A 7825-nucleotide genomic window follows, 5' to 3' on the forward strand; every position below is an offset into this window, starting at 1 on the left:
TTGTCCGTTTAGTTGATTAATATTTAAATTTAAGGGTGTGGCCAAGCTACTTGAGTGACAGATGGATTGCCGCTGTCAGTGCTAGCCGTTTGTTTGCTGTTACTAGCCGTCACTTCACCTCAGCAAATGTTAGCTTGCCATCTCTGCAGTGTTTGTGCTTTTTTTCGGGATTATTTCATACAATTTAATACTTGGGTACAAGGCCCACGTCTTTGGATTCCGTCGTTATCGTTCGAGAGAACAACCAGCGCTGTAACTTATTTCAGTTGTTTTCCTCCGTGAATCTGCACTAATGGATGTCTGACAATTTCGTTGCTTTTTGGGGTTTTCAAATTTAAAACGTCAATAAATGCTCGTTCGTTCTGCTCTCACGGAACAGATGGATTATAATATGCTTATGTACCGTCAGATGAAATCATGCGGGCGTCGGCGCTTTCTCCGTCCATGCAATAAATGCACATGAATGAGCGCGGATTTTCTAGCGCATTTACTTGCACTTCAAAGGCAATATATCTATGGTTTAACCCATTTGAGAGACGGCCAAAATCAGAATTTAAAATGGACTGTATAAGCTCTCTACGAACTTGAGCAATGCCGCGCTGACGGACCATGAAAGAGTGACGGACATGTATGCACATAAATCACTCTCACACACAAACACTCTCGAAGTAATACACAGTCTCACTTGTAGCCATGTCTTTTAACTATTATAATATTTCGAAGGGCAAAAATACATCATCAGCTAACTCGATCACGTCGAGCTAGGTGATTTCAGATAGCCAGGCCAGGCTCCTCAGCTCCACTCACGCCCCGCCTGTTTATCCGGGAGTGACGCAAGGCCAAGATGGCGACGGCCGGCTCCGCCCACTTTAGGCTTCAAAAATGCTCTTCAGAAACCTACGGGTGACGTCACAGACACTACGTCCATATTTTTTTACAGTCTATAGGCTTGTTCGACTTCATGCAGCTCTGCGCAGACCGATCGGCGGCTGACTTGAAGCAGTGCATGCTGGTTAGAAATTTTGTCCGACTTGATCCAGCGCCGACGCCACGTGACTGTGACATATGCCATCAGAGTACCGCGAGACCGATTCGAGAGTAGCTGGAGAACTCAGCCAGCGCAGCTTCTCAAGAGCGGCTGCAGGAGCTCTGATGACGACACAGCTGTTCCACGATTGGCCAGATCCATTGCATGACAACGATCACATGTGTTGCGTGTTTATTCAAACACCTTTAGTTCCTCTAAAGCGCACAAATCAGTTTTTTATAACAGTAAACACTCTTTTCATGTAGTTGCGATGTTATATTGTGTCATGTTTATCAAAATAAAACTGATTAAAAAACGTAGACTCCACTTCATTGATAGTAGCTTATGTTGAAGGTTGAACTTTATTCTTGTTCAAACAGACGCTGTGTGAAGAAGCAGTAGCCTACATAAAGTATTGAATGAAAATGTCTCTGAAACATTATTTGGCAAATATTGCATTTATTTCACTTCAGCTGTGGTAAAGAATGCAAACACCACGTGAGCGGTCACTACGGGAACCAGAAAGTGTCCGACTTCACATTTCCGTTTGCAGCTCCTCCCCGCCTGCACGCGGCTACTCTCGCCGATTGGGTGCATCCAGCCGCAGCCGATGTCGAACACACCTTATGACTTTTAGTCATCCTAACACCAAACAGAGCGGTGCGTAATGGAGCGCATCAGAACAGCATCAAGAATATCAAATACATTGCAGTGAATCTTTTATTTGCATCTTAAGTTTATAGGAAATAATAATGACAGGTTTGCGAAAGTGTAGAACTCGGTGAGCTCGCGCAAAACACATCTTCAGCACAGCGACTCATTTAAACGCCTCTGATTGGCCAATGCGTTCAACAGACATGTCAGTGATTGGCTACAATGCTCAACGCTGCCGTACGCCGTGCGTGCGCTACGGTTTACGCCGCCTTCACACTGGCAGTTCAAATCAGCTCCGTAATACGCCCCCAGCGGATGTCGTACACAACGGTGAAAAGCGTCGTAAGCACTGATCTATATAGAATGACATTATATATATATACACTAAACTTGGGACACGTATATATATATATATATATATATATATATATATATATATATATATATATATATATATATATATATATATATATATGCCATTATATAGATCAGTGGGCGGAAGCCTCGGAAGCGAGTATATTTAAATATTGAATTATTTAATTGTATTAACTGCCCTAATAACGTTAAAACATCATGAAAATAAAAAAATGACATGACAACTAATCGTTATAAAATCATTATTTATTTTATTAAAAGTTAAGAATCCAGGTTTGTTTATCAGTACCATAGCAACGCTAACTTCCGTTGGGATTTTCGGATAGAAACCGTCCGTAGCCTTTCGCAAGAGTTCAATTTTTTGAACGCATCCGGATGGCCAACGGACACGATTTTTTTTCGCACCGCACTCGTTCGCACCTGGTTCGGACCCATTCGCATGCGGCCTGCGAATCTCCATAGGAAATTAATGACTTCCGGTCGTTTCGCTGCCGTATCGGAGCTGATTTCAACTGCCAGTGTGAAGGCGGCGTGAGTCTCTGTCTCGCATGCGTGCTCGCTCTAGATTCCGGGAGATTTTAACTAATTTGCGCCATAAATAGTGGTCCATCCAGTAGTTAAGAGCCTGAATTGTTTATAGTAATTCTGAAATTTAGTGCACATGAGTGAAAAAAAAATACAGCACAGAAGAATGTCTAATTTAGCGTGAGATTTCTTTGTTAAGCGTGAGAGCGTGAGATTGAGGCTGAATGCGTGACTGTCACGCCAGATGCGTGAGAGTTGGCAACCCTGTATAGAACTATTAAAATACTGAATATCAACTAATTATATATACAGTATATATTTGCTGTTTGGCCAGGAGCATTGTCTTTTAAAAAAAACATCTGATCATTCCTTGTTACATAACTTTTCATTTGTGGGAAGCAAGCCATTCTGCAATATTCTCCTGTGCTCCAAAGCATTAAATGACGTTTCACAGTGAAGCCGCTCACCAGTTCCAGCGGCTAGAAAGACTCCTCACACACTGACAGCTCTTCCACCGTACTTCACCGTGCTAGAGATGCGTTTATTATTATATTTCTCAGCAGATATTCGAAGAGACATACAACTTCCCATATTCTGGAAAACCCTTCATTCATGGTTTCCACAAACTTAAGAAGCAGCACAACTGTTTTTTGAGCATCAGATCATCATATTAGAATGATTTCTAAAGGATCATGTGACACTGAAGACTGAAAATTTAGCGACGTATTCTTAGATTTAATAATATTGCGCAATATTATTGGTTTACTGTATTTTTGATGAAATAAATGCAGCATTGGTGAGCAGAAGAGACTTCTTCAAAAACACCGAAAAACAAACTTTTGAACATTAGTGTATTTGCAGCGTCACTCACAACAATAACCTCTGGGAGTGTGTGTTTATGCGTGTGAGTGTTATCATCTCAAATGAGCAGCAGTAGTCACAGCAGTGCAGTCATGTCAGTAAAGCTGAATTGGATGTAACATGAGTCATTAATCAAACTGAGCCAGGCAAATAGAGGAGGGATGTGAAGCTGAAATGATTAAATGGCTCTCCATAAGGTAAGCGTCTCAGCAGAAAGACTGCAGTGTGACGCGTGTTCTGGCACATTCATCAGGCTGCCCGAGACCAGAGTAATCAAACCCACATGAAGTTCTTCATCAGTGTCAACTGTTTCTCATCACAGTCTAATCCTCCCCGCTTTTCTGTCTCTTCTTATTGCGTTTCTTTTCCTTTACATCCTCCAAAAAGCTTGTTTTCATCTAATCTGCCGAGTAGCAGACACAGGGAAGCGTTTGTTTGGCTCATTGGGACCTTTTCGTATTCTTCCCATCCTGTGTTTTTTTTTCTTTCCTTTTTCTGTGAAGCACAAAATCACATACGTACTAGGTGGAATGTAAACTGAAAGACACCGGGTCTCATTCACAAACCATGTGTACGCATGATTTTATGCTTGAAATCTGCATACAAAAAGAAATCATGATTCTTTGATAACTTGCGTTCTAAAATGTTTTCTAAATTTACAACAAAATGACATACTCAAAAGTCACATACTCTTTGTGACCTTATAAACATGTTCAGAGGAAATTTTAAACATAGACAGAAAAAAGTAACAGTGTTATGCTTATTTATTACATGGCTTGGCTGAATTCCAATGTAGAATGCGGTCTGTTATTTTGCTATGGACGCGGAACGGACTATTTTCTTTAGCGGAAGCAATACAATCGTTTTTAAATCAACAAACTCCTTTTAAATAAATTATTTGTGTCAATTTATTTATTTATTTTGTAGGTAGCCATGTAATAAGCGGGATAATGTATAGTGAGCCGGTTGTTATAGTGAATAACAACCCCTTCAGGCTGATTCAAGATCCCTCCGCTTCGCGTCGGGATCCCGTTCAGCCTGTCGGGGTTTTTATTCACTATAACAACCGGCTCACTATACATTATCCCTTACATATACACTTCCGTTCAAAAGTTTGTGATAGGTAAGATTTTTTTTATGTTTTTTAAGTCAAATTCTGACATATTATTACAATTTACAATAGCTGTTTTCTATTGTAATTTATTACATGGCGTGGCTGAATTCCAATGTAGAACGGTCTGTTATTTCTTGATAACAGACCGCTGCGAAGTATAACAGACCGTTGCCATGCAAAACAGCGCGTTGCTATGGACGCGGAACGGACTATTTTCTTTGGCGGAAGCAATACAATCGTTTTTAAAACAATAAACGCCTTTTTAAATAAATAATTTGTGTCAAATTAATTATTTATTTTTTAGGTAGCCATGTAATAAGCGGGATAATGTATAGAGAGGCGGTCGTTACAGCGAATAACAAGCCCTTCAGGCTGTCAAGACCCCTCCGGGCTTGTTATTCGCTATAACGACCGCCTCTCTATACATTATCCCTTATATGTTAAAGTGTAATTCCTGTGATCAAAGCTGAATTTTCAGCATCATTACTCCAGTCTTCAGTGTCACACGATCCTTCAGAAATCATGATTTGATGCTCAAAAAACATTTCTGATTATTATCAATGTTGAAAACATTGAAAACAAATATTATTTGATGAATAGAAAGTTCAAAATAGTTGGGCTCAGTAAGATTTATTTTTATTTTGTGGAAAGAAATGAAATAAATTAATTATTTTATTCATCAAGGATGCATTCAATTGATTTAAAAAACTTAAGCTAGACAACGACTTTCTTCTAGATCTGCTGTACAGCCAAAACAAACTTTGTTGCATTAATTTCCTGTAATCACTGTAAAGCTGCTTTGAAACAACCTGTTTTGTAAAAAGCGCTATATAAATAAAAATGACTTGATTAAAGTTTGGCTTAATATCCTCAATGAGATATTATATGTAATATTTGAAATATTTTTTATTTAAATGTGCAGTTTTCTCCTTCCTCCTTTCAGGCAGAAAAAAATGTCTCATGCATTTTTCATCAGCAGCATAGCAAAACCTTTTCCGGGCCTTTGTGACCTCCTCACATGCAGTCTTTATCATCAAATCAACAGGATCGATTCATGTGGGTTTAATGGATTTCTCCTGATTTTAAACATGAGTACATGTTACATAATTTAGCTAGAATAGCTAATGCGAATATGTACAACGCTTTTGTTTAAAGATCCAGTGTGTTGCTCTGCTCCTTGAGAAACCTAATATAGACTACATGATGGAGCTATACAGTATGTAGAATTCAAAACCCCTTGTGATTAGCGACACCGGTGGCCGTTAAGTGAAACTACAGCCAGAAATGTATTGCTCGTGCACACGTGTGTAACATAAAAGAGACTGAACGTGATTCAAGGCGCGATGAATATAGTCAGTGTGCGGCTAGCTTTCCTCACAAGGACAGAATAAACACACAACAAAAATGAGAGCGGTGAGAAAGGTTCAGTTCTGACTGTAGCGATGTGGAAATGTTTGCACGAGCTCTGCAATTTCCTGCCATCATGTTGTCGACAGATGAGGTAATTAACGTTACACCGTTAGGGTTGTTTGATTATGAAGTATATTTGAGATTATTGTCTATATAGATCTGGCAGTGTGAAATCAATCAATTTTCTTAGCATTGCACATTCACATTAAAGTATAAAATGGCTCTCTTTGGCGTAATCCTGAGCATTAGTTCACGTCTCAGTCTCATGCTCACAGGGAGCGCATAACCGTCGCATTCTTTTGATTTTCCCGGCAAAAACGACCCGAGTCCTTCACATAAATATCTGTATACAGTTTTTAAAGTTTTTATGTTTAGTTACAAGCTGTTCACACATTGGCAATAATTTTAATACATGTAAATTCTTACATATAGTCCATTTAAATGCAGCCATCAGTGTTGTTACTGCACTGATCTGATTTTAGCCAGGATGCTAAACGCGTCTGGTGTGAACGCACCAATATGAAGACATCAGTTTATGTGAATTGGCCAAAATCCTTTAAAGGGACAGTTCACTCACAAAACTGGTGCAGAAAGAGTCCTGTTTTCAAAAACATCTTTGACTTTGTGGTCACCTGGGTGGGCGTGGCCTGTTGGGTACTCATGCAAACTTGATGTTTGATGCTGTTTGTCCAAAAGGTGGCGCTATAGTGGTAACAAAAATTACAATGCACTTGACTACAGGTTCTGTAAATGAATTGCATGACTGGATATTTACCAGAAAAGGATTTTTTTTTGAGAATAAATGAAAAATGTATGTGCTATAATTGCTGCTTGCAGCTATATTTATTCCTGCTAATCTGTTTGATGACTTGAAACTACACACTTAAGCTTTAAAGAGCTGAGCAAGTTTTCAAAAGTAAACTATTTAAATGGATAAAAATGATTCCAAAAACTCACACCATTTTTCCTCAACCGACTAAAGTTTAAGACTTTTTAAACTACTCTAAAGATTACATTTCCTGAAATAATGAGTTCTCTCAAGTGTAGATTCGTGTGCTTTATCAAACAGGTCGTGTAAAGCAAGTCTTAACGGCATAAATGAGAAATACTCTTCGTCCTATATCCTGACAGACAAAAAATCTTTTTTGGCAGCACCTTAATGAAAAGTGTTAAAGGTGGATCGCTTTTTTTTTGTCTGCTACAAATGTGCCAATCCAAATATGATTAATCATGGCTCTTCCATATGCAGTGGAAAGCTATTATGGTTAGCTGTTACGGGGCATTTGCCAGCAGACCCAGAATGAATTTTGAGCAGGTCTGTGCGCTGTGTTTTGAATAATGCAGTGGGAGACGGGTGACAAACTCAGCGACATTAGATTCCTGCTACGATGAACATAACGAATCTTCTGAAATGACAGATCTTGTAAAATTACTGCTGTTGCCATCACATGATTTTTATTTATCTGAATTTTTTACCCTTGTGCCAGGAAAAATCTAGGATGGGACCTCATCAGGAATTCATCATTTGTGAGTTGCTTTGGATATAATGAATAAATGTAATATAAATGAATTGATTGGATTGTAAAAAGTGAAAAAAAAACTAAAAAACTAAAGTCAGCCTAACTCTGGTTAAAATGAACCAATAGCCTTCATGGCCTAGAATAGATGATGTCAGCGAAAAGGAAATCTATCTATCTATCTATCTATCTATCTATCTATCTATCTATCTATCTATCTATCTATCTATCTATCTATCTATCTATCTATCTATCTATCTATCTATCTATCTATCTGTCTGTCTGTCTGTCTGTCTGTCTGTCTGTCTGTCTGTCTGTCTGTCTGTCTGTCTATATCTATCT

General features: G+C 38.8%; 1 long non-coding RNA gene across 1 annotated transcript in view; it reads left to right on the forward strand.

Annotated features, from left to right (window-relative positions):
* The first annotated feature begins 5813 nt into the window (after positions 1 to 5813).
* Positions 5814 to 7825, forward strand: part of LOC308688356 — an 11121-nt gene continuing 9109 nt past the window's right edge. Inside the window, exons 1-2 of the long non-coding RNA XR_014029883.1 lie at positions 5814 to 6057; positions 7454 to 7493. This is a non-coding gene — a long non-coding RNA (uncharacterized lncRNA). The remainder of the gene's footprint in view (positions 6058 to 7453; positions 7494 to 7825) is intronic.

The sequence above is a fragment of the Scardinius erythrophthalmus genome (assembly GCF_964197995.2).
Source record: "Scardinius erythrophthalmus genome assembly, chromosome: 3".
NCBI classification, from domain to species: Eukaryota; Metazoa; Chordata; class Actinopteri; order Cypriniformes; family Leuciscidae; genus Scardinius; species Scardinius erythrophthalmus.